The 20601-nt window shown below is 37.8% G+C and overlaps 1 pseudogene; it reads right to left on the bottom strand.

Moving 5' to 3' along the window:
- Nucleotides 1-1544: 1544 nt before the first annotated feature.
- On the bottom strand, nt 1545-2127 carry LOC119046960 (putative transmembrane protein 183BP; annotated as a pseudogene).
- Nucleotides 2128-20601: the final 18474 nt, after the last annotated feature.

Below are 20601 nucleotides of genomic sequence, written 5' to 3'. Positions count from 1 at the left end.
ACAAACAAGCATATTTTTAAATATAGAAGACCAAATGAGAAATTAATGAGATTCAAATATTATAGATAACCAAAAGACACACTAGAAATCATACTTGAAAATTAGAGTTGAGTTAAGGTAACTGAGCCTTATATCCACATTAGTAGACTTAATCTTGTTGACATTCCACCATGCTCATCTTTGAATTCAGTCTGTCACAAACCACAATGAAATTTGGATATTGATAATTACATATCATTTTGCTCCCAATTCTCTTCCTCCACCCTTGAGGGACATTTTAAACAATGGTTTATGCCTGATAGAGACTGAATATTTGTGTTCCCTAACAAATTTGTAGGTTGAAGCTCTTACCACCAATATGATATTGGAGATAGGGCCTTTGGGGGGTAACAAGTTTAAATGAGGTCATGAGGACAAGGCTGGAATGTTGGAGTTAGTGCTCTTATAAAAGGAGAAAGAGATATGAGATCAATCTGCATGCTGAACAAAGGAAACAACTTTTGAGGATAAATCCAGAAAGTGAATGCTGACCTAGAGCCCTACCATGCTGGCATCCTGACCTTGGACTTCTAGCCTCCAGAACTATAAGAAAGAAATATTTGTTGTTCAAGCCACCCAGTCTATGGAATTTTGTTATAGCAGCATGAACTAAGAAAATGCCTAACATGACTTTTAAGATACACAATGTCAGCATTGTCGACTGCCTTATTATATACTTCATAAAGCTTATAACAAGCATTTTAAATGGTTATCCTTTCATAAATAAATTTTCCTTAGCTGAAGGCCACTTAAAATCTATTATTTTTTGTTAGAAGATGGTATTTCTGAGACTGTTCTGCAATGTGAATAAATATGGAGTGGCATCTTTTTATACTACAATAAAAAGTATACTATTAATACATTAGCTTATTAGATTTCCTAGCTGTCCCCTGAAAATCTGAAAATTTTCTTGCTGGAACATGTGAAAGGGGAGAAATGTTTTTTACTGAGTGGAAGCATGGACACATAAATGTTACTTAAGAAGAAAAACATTTTTTGAAGATTCTGAGAACCCTGTCACTTGCTTTATTTCTGGAGAAGGGTAAAGGGAAGAAATGTGCAGTTAAACTTCAGGGGCAGCTAAATTGGAAGTAACAGCAGCAACAATTCCATGCCTCTAAGATTGCTCTGATCCATAGGTAATGCTTAACTTCCTTGTTTGGACCTTTGGGAGTCTAATTTTTCCCTAGAGCAAGATCATTAATTTTTATTGAGATAAAAGAGTAAATAACAGACTTAATAACACCACATTGTGTTTAATGCAGAAAATAGGGCCACTTTCTCTTTTCAAATAAAAAATTTACATTAAAATAGGTTTAGAAGTCATAGTTGTTTTTCCTCTTGATTCAACCCTTCTCCTCCCCTAACAGGAGCCCCAGGAACCTGAAGGGCACGTCCATCACTAAACAGATACACCATCCAGCCACTCCTTCCACATGGAAACCTGATGACCAGTGGACTGGCCTAATTCAGCCCGCCTCCAGGAACAAGAAATGGTGACTATGTTATTGGGATAATGGGTACTGAGGATGCCACCAGTCAAACATTGTGCGCTGGGGCTAGGACAACTTGCACACCCAGGTCACTGCAGTTTCCAACGACCATGAACAAGACACTCTTGGAACACCTGTCTCACTGGATGAGGCTATGCTGTATTCTGTGCTCACATTGTTCATAAACAAGGTAAATATCATTCTCCTAACAACTGGAATAAAGATGAAATTGAAGGTAGTGACATGTATGTGGCAGCAGTCTTGAGGTTAGTGTGAACACCTTTGTACTGAGCAGGAGGCTCTATTCCTTGCCCCACACCTCATCTTAATCCATTTGCTTTATAATAGAGAACACTGTTTTTTATACTTGAAGTTGAATTCTCACATTGGTTCCTGTCTGTTCCCAACAATCTTTCTGAAGCAAAAAAAGCAAGCATTTAGAATTGTTTAATGTGCTGGGCATGCTTTCTGGATTGCCTAAGTTTTTGAAGATTCGAGCAGCAAACTGCTCATACATATGGTACAGAGATTGGATCACACATACTAGGAGGCAGTGCAGCTTCTCCAAGGACGTTGATCCCAGGTGCGAAGGCATCTAGTGTGTAGTGCCTGAAACACAACACGTTACTCCTACAAATTGTGGCCTGTCTGTCCTGCTCCATGTCAGTGTCTTACGACTCTAGCTTTCTGTATGACTTTATTGGCTAGTAGTTAGCTTGTCCCCAGTGCTCTACTTCATATTTAAATTACGACTTCCTTCACTTCTCAGCTACTTTTGCTTCTTTGCTATGTGAAATTCAATCCATATGTACCTTATTATGCTGTACTTCTTCATCCTTTATATATTTTTTACTTTTTTATTGTTGACACTGTTATAAATGTCCTCTTTTTCCTGCCTTTAGCTCACCTTCATGCAGCCCCAGTGCCCATTCGCTCTGGCTGTCACCTCACTGTTGTCTGTGTCTATGGATTATGCATATATGTTCTTTAGCTAATCTCATCTCCTTCTTTCATCCAGTCCCCCTCTCCCCTCCCCTCTGGCAGATATCGGTCTGTTCCATTTGTCCAAGCCTCCATTTTTATTTTGTTCATCATATGGTACTTTTCTTTCACTAACTGGCTTATTTCACTTAGAAAAAATAATCTCCAGGTTCATCCATGTTCTTGCAGCAGGTAAGAGTTCCTTTTTGATGGCCATGTAGTAGTCCATTGTATAAATGTACCACAACATTGTTATCCACTCACCCACTGTTGGGAACTCGGGCTATTTCCAGATCTTGGCTATTTTAAATAATGCTGGTGTGAATTTAAGGGTGTATATATTCTTTCAAATTGGTGTTTTTATATTCTTAGGATATATTCTCAGCAATGGGATCGCTGGGCCAAAAGGCAGTTCCATCTTTAATTTTTTTAGAAAACTTCTAATTTTCATTATTTCACTCTAAAAAGGGGCAAATTTTTGCCTTGATAGAGTAAAATGTACTTCAGACCCTGTTATGAGGAAGAGCCACCAGGTTCTCTGGTCACATGTCGCAGCACATTCCCTTCTCCCTTACTGCCACATTCTCACTGAGTTCATAATCTTCATTACACTCTGCACTCGGTATCAAGAGGTAGCACTCTTACTAATCCCACCCTTCACCATCTCTTCACCACTATACTAGGTATAGGGCAACATAAGAACACAAACTATATGATACTATAAGATGACTAGCAAATCTAAGAAACTAATGCAGTTGGAAAGGCAAACAGATGGGCATCTGTAGCTTTTGAAAATTCTAGTTAACACAACCACCTGAGGAAAAGTCAGACAATTTTTCAGATTCCTGAAGCAAGACTTTTTCCAGCAAATGAATATTGGATCACAAGAGGAGACAACCACAAGGGCCGAAGGAGGCCAAAGCCAGCGTCTCTGGAAGTCGCGGGACAGCTCTGCCTGGCTCTTTGGCCCTGCCGCTCCGCAGGCCTCAGATCGTGTGATGGAAGAAAGGCATTCTGACATCTTTGGCACACTATGGAAATGAACAATGCTTTAGTCTATTACATATTTAAAGGATTTGTTTACATGATCTCCAAAATAAACCATAAGACTATGTCAAGGTCATACAAAGATATATAGGTACGCATGTGTGTGTTAGTAAAGCAAGCACTGCTAAGACACACAGCAGAGTATGCAGATACCCTGTATGTAGGCACTCTGTCACAGGAAGGAAGTGAAGATGTGGAAACTACAGTGCAGTCTACCATAGTCTCCCTTAGTGTCGACAAGTGTTAACTTCCCTGACGTTTGCAAATTCCTCATCACAACCAAGACATGTCAACAATGTTCCTGTCATCGAATAACTGCATGAATCTCAACAGTAAGAAGCTCCTGCTGTATATTACATCTTTATGCAGTTCTTTCAAAAACCTATCAAGTAAAAAGACAATTTATCTGTTTTCCATACCCCAAGTAAAACAGGGACAGGAAAAACAGGTAACAATCCCATTTGGAAAGGATACAAGGGGGTACATAGAAGACTGGTTCCTAACAATCCTGAAATCCTTTGTGGCAAAAGTTGAAAAGTTGCTCTACTCAGAGCTGTAGAAATATGTCTTGATTAAGCCTCTATTTAGGCTTCTTGTGAATATGTCCCAACAACTCTTTGCTGTGCCCTATGAGGCCATGCTTGTTATATGATGTGGTCATCAATTGTGTATAGATTACCTCAAGTTGCTCACTTGTACCTTAGAAAAGAGCTTTCCTTGATAGCAAAAAGTTTTCTTTTGGAGGACTAGCTACAGAGAGGTTGTGTGTGTATGTGTGTGCATTACAATAAGCCTGTTAATGTATTCACTTTCTCGTAAATTATCAGAAAAATGCAAACAAACCAAAAACATAAAAAAGCAAATTTGTTTATATCTGGTATCTTATATCAGGGTCAAAAGTAGTTTATATCTGGTGTAGTAGAATTTTCAGGGAAACTGTCACTTACATAGTTGATGAAAATATAAACTGTTAAAACTCAGAGAGCAATGTGTCAATATCTATAATAAAAAGTATGCATCCTTTGAATATTTGCTGAGAATTTACCTACTGGACATGCCATCAAAAAATGTCAAGTTATATATGTGAAGACTTGGTTCTATCATATTGCAAGAACAAAAAATTTTTAAGTAATCAACATTTCCATTAACATATAACTCTCTAAGCATCATGTATTATGTACAGCAGAAACCTCTGCAATTATTGAAAAGAATGAGAGAGATCAGTATTTATAGACATGAGAATATGTCTGAGATACATTCTTTGGTGAAAAAAGTGAACAATGTATAGCAGGCTAGCAATTCCTTTTATATATTAAAAATATGTTTGAGCACTGTTTTAATTGACAAATACACACCACACCCATACACACGCCCACACACGTTTTCCACTAGAAAGACACAAAGAAACAAGTTAACAAGGTTTGGCTTGAGGGAGACACCTACTATTGTTTCTTTTATAACTTATGTTTAAAAAATTACAATAAGGAAATGTTATTTACAATAAAAGAAAAAATGTAAAAGGGTCACTCTGCCTATAAACAGTCAGTTAATGATTAAGAAAATATTTTATATGTACAGATTGTAAGACTTTCTAGTATAGGATGGCAGATGCAAAATAGAAAGTCTTAGAACACGCAGACTTCATATTTGATGCTACATAGCAAGCAGAATTGATGTATCACCTTAGAGAATGGTAGTGACCATTCTATTCGGGAGGCAGTTTAGATAGTGATTGAGTGACATCTTTATGAAGTTTAGGTAGTGATTGGCTGTCATATTTATGAAGTCAGTCAGTACAAGCTTACTTCTTCACTCTAACATTTAACTAGTTGTGTGACCTTGGGCATGGTTTTCTATTGTTTTTCGGACTCAATGCCCTAATCCATAAAATATAATAACACCTGCATCGTAAATAATATGTGAGCATTAAATTAAATACTACAGAAAAACTTTTAGGATAATGCCTGGAAAATAGTGAGCTATAAATAAATGCTTGGTGGTATTATTGTAATTAGCTAGATTTAAAGAAGCATTAGTTGTGGCAATAGTAGGTTGTTCTTTTAAGAATATCCCTGACATGACGGAGTGAGGGAATGTGGCTCAACAGAACTCCACAGCATTTCTGATAGTACTTTAAACATACTTTATTTGCAGCTCTTTTTTTTAGAGTGTCAGGAAAATTGAAGACGGACACTTCTGATTAATAGGTCAAACACTCTTTGCTGTCTTTCTAAAGAAAATTTAATGAAAGTACATAATTCTGTAGACTGAATACATTTGCAAAAATATGGCAAGAATTTAACTGATACATCCAAAAACAGCCTTTCTCTATGAGTCTTAAATTTGTTCTCTTCACATAAGTAGGTGAATTTATAAACAAAAAAAGCAGATCCATTTTTAATTTTTTGAGGTATCCCCATACTGCTTTCCACAGTGGCTGCACTGATCTGTGTTCCTTCCAGCAGTAAACCAGGGTTCTCCACACCCTTGCCAGCACTTGTTTGTTGATTTATCCCACTTCTGGGAATATATTCAATGCAACCCCAAACACTAAATTGAAAGAACATAAGCACTCTATGTTCATTGCAGCATCATTTACAATTGCCAGGATATGTAAGCAGCCCAAGTGTCCATTACTACAGGAGTCCCCAACCCCTGGGCCACTGACCAGTACCTGTCTGTGGTCTGTTAAAAACTGGGCCCAAGGCCCAGTTAAAAACTGTCTTGCAGCAGGAGGTGAGAGACAGGTGAGTGAGGGAAGCTTCATTTATATTTACAGCTGTTCCATGGGGAACTTGCATTACCTGCCTGAGCTCAGCCTTCTGTCAGTTCCCTTGGGCAATGGCTGCAAATACAGATTATCATTAGCAGAGGGGTTTGCTGCACAGAGATCATAACAAATGAATTGCTTGCAGGCTCATATCAAAACCCTATCAGTGAGTGGCAAGTGACAATTAAGTTGCATCTGGTAGCAGGCTTTATAGTGGTAAGTGAGTTGATGTACTTCAGCTGTATAGTTACATCTGGTGTCAGGCTTTAAGTCAGAATCTGACACTTATTTTAGTCCACACATGGCCCACCCATTATTTTATTTATCCTTTCCATCCATGCTTCTTTCCTGCACAGCACACTTGTCTCAGTCACAGATTTGGTAAGTCCACAGGCTCACCCTGGCCAAAATGTGTAAAAAGCAAATGTCTCTGGAGAGCTTCTTGAAAACGGGGAAAGACCCATTGGTGACACAACAGAACACTCTAAGAAAGCTGCATTAAAAAAATACCAATTGTCCTACTTAAATTATGTGCTCACTGCAACAGATGATTCACATTCAGGAAACCCACTTTATATAATATGTGGCAACTCAGTTATCCAATGAAGCCATGAAACCTTCAAAACTGTTTCACCACATGGAGACCAAGCACCCTGAATTAAAAGACAGGCCTTTGGAATTTTTCAAAAGAAAAATATGTGAACACCAATAACAGAAGCAATTGTTAAAGACTACCACTTCATCAAACGTGTCTGCACTGAGAGTATCATTCTTGGTGACTAACTGCATTGCTAAAGCTAATAAACCCTTTACTACTGGTGAAGAGCTGATTCTGCCTGCTGCTAAGGACATTTGTTGTGAACTTTTAGGAGAGGCTGCAGTTCAAAAGGTGGCACGTGTTCCTCTTTCAGCCAGCACCATAACTAGATAAATTAGTGACATAGCAGAGGATACTGAGGCACAATTGTTAGAGAGGATTAATAAGTCACCATGGTACACAATCCAGTTTGATAAATCTACTGATGTTGGCAACAAAGCAACAGTATTTGCTTTAGGGTGATGTATTTTTCAGGAGGATGTGTGTGAGGATATGCAGTGTGCACATTTGTTTCCAACCACCACCACAGCTGCAGCACTATTTGAGTGTTTGAATGATTACATAACAAGAAAACTGATTTGGTCATTTTGTGTCTGTATGTGCACTGAAGGAGTGGCTGCCATGACTGGACGGCTTTCTGTTTTCACAGCTCAGGTCAAAGAGGCCACTTCTTAATGTGAGGCTACTCACTATGTCATCCATACAGAAGTATTGGCTAGCCAAAAAATATCACCTTAACAAGGTTTTGCAGTATGTGATTAAAATTATCAGCCACATTAAAGTACATGCCCTTAACTCAAGTCTGTTCGCACAGCTCTGTGAGGAGATGAACACAGAGCACACATATCTTCTCTTACACATGGAAGTGAAAAGGCTTTCTAAAGGTAGATCACTGGACAGAGTTTCTGAATTATGAGAGCCACTCCAGAGGTTTCTTTTGGGAAAACAGTCACCACTGGCAGCATGTTTCAGTGACACAAAATGGGTTGCAAAATTTTCTTACTTGTATGACATATACAACCTGCTCAACAAACTCAATCTGTTCATTCAGGGGAGAATGACAACTCTGTTCAAGGTGGCAGAAAAAGTGGCTGCATTCAAAGCCAACTGAAGTTACAGGGCAATGAGTGATCACTGGGATTTTTGACATGTTTCAAACATTAGCAGATATTTTGAAAGAAATTGGGCCAGGGCCTTCTTTCTCCCAGCTGCTATATAATCACCTGTCTCGGCTTTCAAAAAAACTTTGAGCATTCCTTCCCAACCACAAAAGAGCCCTGAACTGGCCTGGAATGGATCTGTGACCCATTTGTGATAAGCCAGGTGAATCACTTTGTCTGTGCTAGAAGAGGATTAACTGCCTGAGATCACAAATGAAGGTGGCCTTAAAAGTATAGTTGAGACAACTTGAAATCTCCATACATTGGGTTAAAGTCAAGGCAGAATATCCTGAGATTGGCACAAAAGCACTAAAAAGCCTGCTTCCCTGTCCAACATCCTATCTTTGCGAAGCAGGGGTTTCTGCAGTGGCTACATCCAAAAGGAGATTACACAGTAGACTGGACATAGGCCACACACTCGGGTGTCACTGTCTCCCATCACCCCCAGATGGGACTGTCTGGTTGCAGGAAAGCAAGCCCAGGGCTCCCACTGATTCTGCATTATGGTGACTTGTATATTTATTTCATTATATATTACAGTGTAAAAATAATAGAAACAAAATACACAATAAATGTAATGTGCTTGAATTATTAGAAATCCACCCTCACACCCAGTCCATAGGAAAATTGTCTTCCATGAAATATGTCTATGGTGCCAAAAAGGTTAGCAATGGTTGCACTAGTCAATGAGTGAATAAAACAACTACGAGACATTTAGACAATGGAATACTACTCGTCTATAAAAAAGAAGAAAAGTTTACCCTTTGTGACAGCATAGATGAACATGGAGAGCATTCTAAGTGAAATGAGCCAGTAAGAAAAAAACAAATACCATATGATTCCACTCATATCTGGAATCTAATGAACAAACTGAAATATGCAAAACTAAGACAGACTCATAGATGGAGACAGGGTGACCTTATAACTATAAGGTGGTGATTAGAAGGTGAAGGGTTGGAGCAAAAAGGGAAAAGGACTCATGGACATGGACAACTTTGTGGTGATTGCAGGGGGAAGTGGGCATATGGAGAATAAATGGTAATAAAAAATTTTAAAAATAAATGTAAAAAATGGAATTAGTATGTGAAAGCACTCCTCATCTCTAATGTCAATACTACTTTTTCGGAAAATAATTTAAATGTTTATATATTTTGATGCTGCATAACCCTGATTCCTGTCACCTAAAACTAACCAAAGGCAGACTGAATAAAATTCAAGTTCCCATTGCCCTTGTACTCCTGTTTAACTCGTTCTGCCACATGCATACTCCAACAGAGTTTTAGGTCACACTGCTTTTACAGTCATTGAAGGTTTTGGTCAATCTCTTTGCAGCACCCTGTCACATGCCATACAGAAACTATCGTTTTGTCACACAAAAATAAAATTTAAATATAAGTAATATACACATGTAGATCAGCAACTTTTTCATAAAACCTCTGTCAAGTAAAAAAACAACTTCAGGGGAAACTGTATAAGAAAGGGTTCTTGCCTGGGAGGAGGGATGTATATAGTAGGGGAGGGCGGGCTCCTGTGCAGGGAGAACATCGTGCCTGAAATACAGGCAAGTGTAGCAAGGGTTCAGCAAAAACAGTTTTTCTTTTACAAGAGAAGTGAATGAAGCCAGAAGTAAGGAGGGGTGGGGAAGTGGGATGGAAGGCGATATTGCGATTGGATGATAGATCGGCTTACTGAGACTCTCTCAGGAGGGTCAGTGTGCTGACTCCTGGGGTAAGCAGCAAAGGTGGGGGAAAGAGAAAAGCTTAACTGAAGTCTGATGAATACCCTTTGGGAACATACAAAGACCAACAAAATGAGATAAGAAAAGGTTATATTCCAACTTTGCTAGAGCGAGGGAGTCAGCCATCATCACTTGGGTTTAGCAGAGACTCAAAAGCAGGCAGAGGATTAAGAAAGCTTTTTACTAGAAAACAGGGAAAGCTTCAGGTGTGCTGGGATTGGAGGCTGTTGGCATGAAGAAGCTGAAAGCTGGCTAACTAGAAGCAGATCTCCTGTATGATTGTTAGGGGTGCATATTTTACTTTCTCTGATTCATTCTAAGTTGAAAATAAGAGCAAACCTTAAGGATGCTATCAGCTATTCACCAAGTTCTGGCCTTTTGGGGGGCTGATTGCTGCAGAAGTTATTGTATAGCTCCCTGGATTGTCACTGGAGATAGCTCCCTTATTTCCTGAAAGCCCGACACTGAGCAGGCTGGCTTCCTCCGTTCTTTGTTATGGAGAAGACGTTAGTTACATTGGCAGGTTGCTGCAAGTGTGGAGCAAAGTTCTGTTTTTATATGTGGACTGGCCATTGTTTGTAATTCCCTCTCTCAAAGCATTTTGTTTGCTGAGTTGGTATGGACAAAACAATTTGATAATCATTTATTAGAATAAAAATGGGAATTTGGAGGGGCTATGTTGGGGCTTATAATAGGTAAACAAGGGAGACACACAAGGAATCTTATCAAAGTTATAAGGGGAATCATGTTTTTGTTTTGTTTTGCTTTTTTGCAGTAAGCCATTTCTAGTAACATGAAGGGTTGAGGGGATTTTTTTAACCTTCACTCTTTTCAGCCTCACAGGGTTCTTGTAAAATTCAATAGTCTCACCTCTGACCATCATTTACACCGCCATATCCATATACATGTAAATGTTAATCATGGACATGTCTCACAAAAATTAATCTGAACATCTCTATTATATAGTTTTTCTTTTTATCTCAAAAGACAAGATATTTTATTTTGAGTCTTGTTTGTGTTTAGTTTCTTTTTTCCTGCTCTGTTACAGTCGTCCCAATTTTCTCCACTACTCTCCCCTGCCCTGACACACACCATTCTCACAATCAGTCCCCACACTGTTGTCATGTCCATGGGTCGTTTATATTTGTTCTTTAACTAGGCCCTTCCCCTTATTCCTTCCCTCATCCCCCACTTCTCCTATGATCTCCTATGTCAGTCTCTTCCTTGCTTCTATGCTTCTGGTTTTATTTTGTTCATTTATTTGTTTTGTTGATTAGATTCTACTTATAGGTGAGATCATATGGTACTTGTCTTTCACTGCCTGGCTTATTTCACTTAGCGTAATACTCACCAGTTCTATTCATGTGAAGGGTAGGAGTTCCTTCTTTCTTTCTGTTGCATAAAATTTTATTGTGTAAATGTACTGCAATTTTTTTTAAAAGATTAAATATTTGGTAGCATGTCCAGGGCTTCTCATTATCTCTCCCAATAATTTATTTATAAAGCATTTGAGGAAGTTTAGAAAAATGTTACTCACCTAATGAGGTTTGCTGCATTTTAAGTCTGTTGAATATAAAGCCTTTAAACCATCACGAATATAAAGACTTCTTCCCATGATACTGAGATTAATAGGTATTTTATCCCAGGTTGGCCATAGATGTGATTCCTCAGGTTTTGATCACCTTACCTTTAATGTTAAGGGCTCAGACATCATTTTATGCAGCCCTTAGTTTTAATGACTGCTTTGGCAAAGTCTTGTAAACCTTCAGGGATCAGTGCTTGGAACAGATATAACAGACATTATACTGTAGGATCTATCTAGAGTACATTACAATTCAGAGCTAAAATTTTCAGAAAAAGGTTCATTGATAAGACAGTTCATTATCATTCCCACTGATCTGCTCAAATTTAACCCCATGTGGCCATGATGACTTACTAGAAGAGCCTCAGGAAATTTGAAAGGGCTGTTTCAAAAAGTGTGATTGCCTTGTGTGGACATCTCTTTGATCACCTGAAAGTGAAATAAATTAGATGGTAGCACTTACATTGCTGCTCTCTCATTGCTTAATCTGTGTCAGAGCAATATCAATGTGAGGCTTCAAAACTGAGCCATACATCACTTTGAAAAAAAGAATCCCCAAAAAGGGAAACAAATATTTTCATATGTAAAACAGCATTCTGAAATTTAATTTTGCAATAGTTGTGTTTAGAAATGTGATCTATGAAATGCATAGTATGAAACAGCTAGTGGACAGCACAAGGTCATGTGAAGGCAAATACGAGCAGAATGGGTCAAAGAAGTATATTCTGGCATTCCTAATGTGAAAGAGAACACTTAAACACTAATTTGCAAGTTGCTACAGAAACTCCCTATCTCCCCAAGATTTGTAACTATTATGATCTATAACTATTCTGGCTTACTCTTTAAATATTTTATTTATCTTTAGAGAGAGGGGAAAAGGGGAGAGAAACGTCAATGTGTGGTTTCCTCTCGTGTACCCCTACTGGGGACCTGGCCTGCAACCCAGGCATGTGACCTGATGGGAATTGAAAGAGCTACCCTTTGCTTAGCAGTCAGGCACTCAGTCCACTGAGCCACACCAGCCAGGGATAACTATTCTGGTTTAAATGTTAAAGTATACCATGTGCATACCCAAATCATCAAATATATTTGTATATGGGGAAAATAACTGTGTAAGTATCTGTGAATCACTAATATTTCTACATGTAGAATTTTTGTATGTGTCTTATATCAGTAGGGCTCTATAAAATGGGGAATATAAGTGGGGATGTAAAGTACAGTTTAATGAATACAGTCAATAATATTGTAATAACTATTTATGGTGCTAAGTGGGTACTAGACTTAATAAGTTATGTAGCTGTCTAACAGTTATGCTGCACACTTGAAACTAATATAATATTGAATGGCAACTGTAGTTAAAAACAAAAAAAACTAAAATAAGTTTAAAAAGTAAATAAAATTTCATAGACATATTGCAATTAATAGTCAGGTCCAAAATATGGGCATCTTTAGGATGAAATCAAGGAAACATTAAAAAAATGTAGCAGGATGGATAAATGAAAGATAAAATTTTTTCACAAAATAAAACTCTGGCTGTAAATATTAAGAGAGTTTTGGTATTACTTCTAAATCAGATGCTAAAAGAAACCAAGGGTTAATCAATTAGATTACAAAAAAGTTGAGAACTTTGGTAGCACAGTCCAGTAGAAAAAAATTAGACTTAAGCCCTGTTTCCTGTGTAGACCAAAAACTGGGAGCAGAGATGGAATAAGTGGGGATGGAGGTAATCATGTTTTAAATTCTGCACTTATTCCATTTGGCTCTACAAATCCACAACATCTAGAATGGCTTAGTGTGTTCTTTAATCTACAGAGCTTTTCCCCCTAAAGATTTCATTGTTCCATTGAATAACAAAGCTGTTAGAGATGTTACATATGTCCCAGCTATATCCCCTTATCTTTACCAATTTTGTGCAAGCTCACCTGTCTGCCAACTGCTAAAACCGATATTCTTTTACTGAAATCTTTGGCAAGTGAGCAAGTTTCATCAACCAAAGCATGAGGCTCATTGTGCTGAGGACTTAGGACCACTTAGGAGCAGACTTTAATCAATGACTAAAGAAGATGATGAAAAACTGCGCCAATCTCCTTGTCCCTTGTGTGGTATCACTTGGATGCATAAACTTGACTCTGGCTGCTAGGGTTTTCCCAGCAGAATTAAGCTTCAGTGATCCACAGTGGTAGCTGGGTTGATAATGTGCCTTGCCTACCTTGTCTTATTTCCCATCCCCTTCACCTTTCAAACAAACAACTTGCAAGAGACCCTTGCCTCAGCTCTACCACCAAGGAATATAAACTAAGACAAAAATGAATTCAGTTATTTTATATGTAATGTAAATATATCTCAGTTAAACCCTCTATTTACAAGGATGTTACCACAAAATAACCTGTTTGGGGAATTGATATCTGAAATATCTACTTGGGAGAGAGAGAGAGAGAGATTGATTTAGATATTAGGTGTTTCAATGGATATAAGAAAATAAGACATTCTAGTGCAGACATTTTTAAGAAGCAAGGGACAGTGTGAGCAGCAGCTCATAGTTGACGTTAGTGATATGGACACATGTTCTGAGTCATAGCTCTGGCCCTGACTCCATGTGAACTCTACAGGTGGCTAGGCTGCTGAAGGAGCCTCTGTAGAAGGATGGCCTGCTGGGCCTCAGATGAAACACACCTGCTTATCATTGCTTCCTTCTAGGACATTGTATGCTAAGTGGGATCATTTTTTTTCCAATAAACACTGGGCTCAGTTATAGGAATACAGCAGGCAGTGGGTGCCAAGATTGAAAAAAGCCAGAATCTGCAAAGTTTATAGGACATTATTTCAGGCAAAAAGAGAGTTGTGCACACCAATTTAGATTGATTTTGTATGCCCTAGCATTACAAAGACATCCACAATCCTAAAAAGACTGTCAAGAGAAAAATAAGCTCATTTGTCAAAGGACCACAGATTTGCATTTGGTTTCAGTGGTTTACTGCCAGTAACATGACTTGATATTGAGATCCTTTAAAAATTTTATGAAGACCTACTGGAAATTTTAATTGCTATGTAAGTAGATTACCAGTCTCCTCAAAATTAAGAGTATCTCAGTATTTCCACCTATAAAAATTAATGTAACACAGCCAAGAGTACATTCTCTGTGGTTCAAATTCTTCCAGATTATTTTTTCTTGTTCATTTTCAATTTGTAGATTTAAGAATTAGAAATGACCACTTAAGAAAGCAAAATGGTTCTTAAATAAATATGTAAATTCTGCCTGATGCATTTTTAATAAACACATTGTTTTACAATTTTTAAAAGCTGTTGAGAGTCCCTGTCTCTTATGAGCCAAGAACAATCTGAGAGGAAAAACAAAGACCACATCCTTATGATGGCTTGGGTCGGTGAGCTCTGCACCCCTTCTCTCTTTCTATTAATATCTTTCTGTACTGGATCATCTTTCCAAAGCCTACTGTTCCCGCATCAAAAAAGACAGCTAGCTTTTCCTTTGGTATAGTCACTCTGATAGGTACACTGCAGGATTGGGGAGTCACAGGAAGACTAAACTTGAGTTCTCACTCCCTGTCTCCTGGCATTAACATCTTCTTAACTTCTAGTAATCTGATTTTCATTAGGTCCACAAGCTTTCATTGGTTTACAGTGAAGAAAACATAGGTCACATTTACATAGAATGTGGCTGCAATTCACACAAGTTGGAAAATCAAACACAGGGAAGATAGAGGCTTTCAAAATTTTCTTTAAGGATCTGTTCTTAGTCTTGAAGTATTCACTACATACCAATGTCTCTTTTTCCTCAATTTTTTTGAAGAAGTTAAGAGCAATTTGTTGAATTCAGACCAAGGGAGAAGTGACCAATTGTGTGACAGCTAATAATAATATTAACGAATTCTCATCACTAGATAATTATGGGAATTTTTATAAACAATATCAATTTTCATTTTGCTAATATCTTATTATAGCTCTTTTGATGATAGTGCCAATAATAGGTTATTGGTAAATGTCTCAAAATGTACATCAATTTGAGAGACAATCTTTTTAAACAATTTTATTTAGTTATTTTTCAAGTACAGATTTTTGTCTATTTCTCCCATCCCAGCCCCCCCCCCCGTACTCCCCACCTCCCTCCCATTTCCACTTCCCTTAGTTCTCGTCCCTGTGTCCCTCATATTTCTTCCACCAAATCCCTCCCCTTTTTCCCCCTTAAATTACCTTCCCTCTCTCCTGTGGTCACTGTCCCCTTATTCTCTATTTCAGTGTCTTTGTTTTTATTCTGCTTGCTTGATTGTTTTATTGCTTAGCTCCTGTTAAAGGTGAGATCATAAGGTATCTGTCTTTCAACACCTGGCCTATTTCTCTCAGCATAATGCTTTCCAGGCCCATCCATGTTGTTGCAAAGGGTAGTAGCTACTTCTTTCTCTCTGCTGCATAGAATTCCATTGTGTATATGTACCACCATTTTTTTGATCCATTCATTTACTGACGGGCACCTAGGTTGCTTCCAACTCCTGGCTATTGTAAATTAGCAAAGATTGGCTAACCAATTAGCCAATGCTGCTATGAACATTGTGGTGCATAGGTTCTTTGAAATTGATGTTTTAGAATTCTTGGAATATAATCCTAGCAGTGGAATTGCTGGGTCAAAAGGCAGGTCGATTTTTATTTTTCTGAGAAAATTCCATACTGTTTTCCATAATGGTTGTACCAGTCTGCAATCCCACCAACAGTGAACTAAGGACCCCTTTTCCCCACAACCTCTCCAACATTTGTTGTTCGTTGCTCTGTTTATGATAGCCATCCTGACTGGTGTAAAGTGGTATCTCATTGTGGTTTTAATTTGCATCTCTCTGATAGCTAACGATATTGAGCATCTCTTCATGTGTCTCTGGATATTCTGTATGTCCTCCTTGGAGAAGTGTCTGTTCAAGTCCTTTTCCCATTTTTTAATTGGGTTGGTTGTCTTAGAGTGGAGTCATGTAAGTTCTTTGAATATTTTGGAAATTAAACCTTTGTCTGAGGTATCATTGGCAAATGTTTTCCCATACAGTTGGTTGTCTTTTTAATTTAATACTGTTTACTTTAGCCATGCAGAAGCTTTTTATTTTGATGAGATCCCATTTGTTTATTTTTTCCTTTATATTCCTTGCTCTAGGTAAAAATGTTGTTGTGTGAAATATCTGAGATTTTCTTGCCGATGTTCTCCTCTAGGACTTTAATGGCGTCACAGCTTATATTTGTCTTTTATCCACCTTGAATTTATTTTGGTGTATGGTGTAAGTTGGTGCTCAAGTTTCATTTTTTTGCACGTAGCTGTCCAGTTCTCCCAATACCATTTGTTGAAGAGGTTATCTTTACTCCATTTTATGTTACTGCCCCCTTTGTCGAATATTAACTGACTGTAGAGAGTTGGGTTGATTTTGGGGCTCTCTGTTCTGTTCCATTGGTCTATGTGCCTGTTTTTATGCCAGTACCAGGCTGTTTTGATTACAGTGGCCTTGTAATACAGTTTCATATCAGGTATTGTGATCCCTCCTACTTTGTTCTTCTTTCTCAAAATTCCAGCTGCTATTTGGGGTTGTTTATGGTTCCATATAAATTTTTGAAGTGTTTGTTCTATGTCTGTGAAGTATACCACTGGTATTTTAATGGGTATTGCATTGAATCTGTAAATTGCTTTGGGTAGTATGGACATTTTGATGATGTTAATTCTTCCAATCCATGAACAAGGTATATGTTTCCATTTGTTTGTGTCTTCCCTGACTTCTTTCTTCAGTGCTGTGTAGTTTTCTGCATACAGGTCTTTTACCTCCTTGGTTAGGTTTATTTTGAGATATTTTATTTTTCTATTTTGCTATATCTAACGGAATTTTTTTCTTGATTTCTGCTTCTGCTGATTCATTGTTAATATACAAAAATAACTTTGAATTCTGGATATTGACTTCATATCCTGCTATTTTGCCAAATTCATTAATTAGTTTGAGCAGTTTTTGGGTAGAGTCTATTAGATTTTCCATGTATGCTATCATGTCATCTGTAAACAGTGACAGTTTTGCTTCCTCCTTTCCTATTTGGATGCCTTTTATTTCCTTTTCCTGCCTGATCACTGTGGCTAAAACTTCCAATACTATATTGAATAGAAGTGGTGAAAGTGGACATCCTTGTCTTGTTCCTGATCTTAGTGGAAAAGCTTTTAGTTTTTGCCCATTGAGTTTGATATTGGCTGTAGTTCTCTCATAAATGGCCTTTATTAAATTGAGGAATGCTCCCTCTATTCCCACTTTGCTGAGTGTTTTTATCATAAATGGGTGTTGTACCTTATCAAAAGCTTTTTCCATGTCTATTGATATGATCATGTGGTTTTTGTCTTTGTTTTGTTTATGTGATGTATTACATTTACTGATTTGTGAATGTCGAACCATCCTTGCATCCCTGGGATGAATCCCACTTGGTCATGGTGTATGATCTTTTTGATATATCGCTGGATGCGATTTTCCAATATCTTGTTGAGGATCTTAGCGTCTATGTTCATCAGCGATATTGGCCTGAAGTTCTCTTTCTTTGTTGTGTCTCTATCTGGTTTTGGAATTAGGATGATGCTGGCTTCATAAAAAGAATTTGGGAGTTTTCCATCCTTCTGGATTTTTTGGAATAGTCTGTGAAGAATAGGGGTTAGTTCTTCCTTAAATGCTGTGTAGAATTCTCCTGTGAACCCATCTGGTCCAGGGCTTTTGTGTGATGGGAGTGTTTTGATTACTGCTTCAATTTATTTTGCTGTTATTGGTGTGTTCAGATTTTCTGTTTCTTTTTCATTAACTTTTGGAAGATTGTATTTTTCTAGAAATGTGTACATTTCCCCTAGGTTTTCAAATTTCTTGGCATACAGTTCTTCATAGTAATTTCTTACAATCCATTCTATTTCTGTGGTATCGGTTGTAATCTCTTTCATTTCTGATTGTGTTTATTTGAGTCTTCTCTCTTCTTTTCTTGATGAGCCTACTTAAAGGCTTCTCTATTTTGTTTATCTTTTCAAAGAACCAACTCCTGGATTCATTGATCCTTAGGATTGTGCTTTTAGTCACTATGTCATTTAATTCTGCTCTAATCTTGGTTATTTTCTTTATTCTGTTTTCTCTGGGCTGTCTTTGTTGTTGTTCCTCGAGTTTTTACAGGGGTAGGGTTAGTTGTTTGTTTGAAATGTTTCTATGTTCTTTAGGTAGGCCTGTATTGCTGTAAACTTCCTTCTCAGGAGTGCCTTCACTGTGTCCCATGTTTTGGGTTGTTGTGAGTTCATGTTCATTTGTTTCCAGGAACTTTTTGATTTTTTCCCTAATTTCATTCTTGACCCATTTGTTGTTTAATAGCATGCCATTCACTCTCCATGATTTTGGGTGCTTTGGGTTTTTTTCCTTTGGGGTTGGTTTCCAGTTTCAGTCCCTTGTGTCAGAGAAAATGCTTGGTATGATTTCAATTTTCTTGAATTTGTTGAGGCTCATTTTGTGTCCTATCATCTGGTCTATTTTTGAAAATGCTCCATGTGCATTTGAAAAGAATGTGTATTTAGCTTCTTTGGGATGAGGGGCTCTATATATATATCAGTTAAGTCCATTTCCTCTAGGGTGTTGTTTAATGCCAGAATATGTTCGTTGATATTTTGTTTGGAAGATATGTCCATTTTTGATAGTGGGGTGTTAAAATTCCCTACTATAATTGTGTTGCTGTCAATATCTTTCTTGAAGTCCTCTAAGATTTTCTTGATATATTTGGGTGCTCCTATGTTGGGTGCATATATGTTTACGATGTTAATGTGTTCTTGGCAGATTCTTCCCTTGAGTATTATGAAGTGACCTTCTGGGTATCTCTTTATGGCCCTCTTTTGGAAGTCTATTTTGTCTGATATGAGGATTGCTACCCCAGCTTTTTTTTTTTCTTGTCCATTTGCTTGGAAAATTTGTTTCCAGCTTTTCGCTTTTAGTCTGTGATGGTCTTTTGTCCTGAAGTGGGTCTCTTGTAGGCAGCATATGTGTGGGTCATGATTTCTTATCCATTCAGCTATTCTGTGTCTTTTGATTGGAGCATTTAATCCATTTACGTTTAAGATTATTATTGATAGGTACTTATTTATTGCCATTTTTGTACCTGTGTTTCTCTCTGTCTCTCACTTTTCCTTCCTTTCCTTAAAGCAGTCCTTTTATTATTTCTTGTAGGACTGGTTTGGTGGGGGCATATTCTTTTAGACTTCTTTTGTCTTGGAAGCTCTTTATTTGGCCTTCTATCTTCATTGACAGCCTCCTTGGGTAAAGTAGCCTTGGTTGTAGGCCTCTGGTTCTCATTACTTGGAATATTCTTGCCATTCTCTTCTTGCTTGGAGTGTTTCCATTGAGAAGTCAGTAACTAATTTTATTGGGGCTCCCTTGTATGTTACTTCTTTTTTCTCCCTTGCTGCCTTTAAGATTCTCTCTTTGTCTTGGAATTTTGCCATTTTGATGATGATGTGTCTTGAAGTGGGCCTCCTTGGGTTCCTCTTGATTGGGACTCTCTGTGATTCCTGGATTTGTGTGACTTTTTCCCTCCTCAAATTAGGGAAATTTTCTCTCATTACTCTTTCAAATAGGTTTTCTACCCCTTGTTTTTCTTCTTCTCCTTCTGGTATCCCTATTATTCGGATATTATTATGTTTCATATTGTCTTGTATTTCTCTTAATCCCTTTGCCTTACTCTTTTTCATCTAACATTCTTTCTGAAGCCTCTGCTCTTTCTTTCATTTGGGGATTGTTTCTTTGTCTTCCCATTGTTTGTGAGATTCTTCTTGTTAGCCTCAGCTTCTAAAATTGATCTGTTCTGACTCCCTGGGTTTATGCTGTGAACCTCTGTGGTATAATACCTGTGAATTTCATTGGTGCAGACTCCTTCAGGTATCTTGATGTTCTCCGTTTCCACCTACTCTTTTTATTGTGTATGTGTAATCAGTTGTAGGAGGAGGCAAAATGGTTTATGACAGCAGAAGAGTTTTTATGATATTTACAGTCACAGCCAGTAGAGAGGAGATAGGCAATATTTAGGCTATATATTGTGTCAACTGTATTCTTCAGCCCAACTTGACACTTTTACGAGAGGATGGACAAAAGATAAGCCTCTTGTTGGGGAGGGAAGGCTTGTTAGTTGTAACTAGAAAGCAGTGAGGTTTCAGATGGTCAGA

The sequence above is a fragment of the Artibeus jamaicensis genome, unplaced genomic scaffold (assembly GCF_021234435.1).
Source record: "Artibeus jamaicensis isolate MK-2021 breed Jamaican fruit bat unplaced genomic scaffold, CSHL_Jam_final contig_536, whole genome shotgun sequence".
NCBI classification, from domain to species: Eukaryota; Metazoa; Chordata; class Mammalia; order Chiroptera; family Phyllostomidae; genus Artibeus; species Artibeus jamaicensis.
This window is presented reverse-complemented; position numbering and strand designations above follow the sequence as displayed.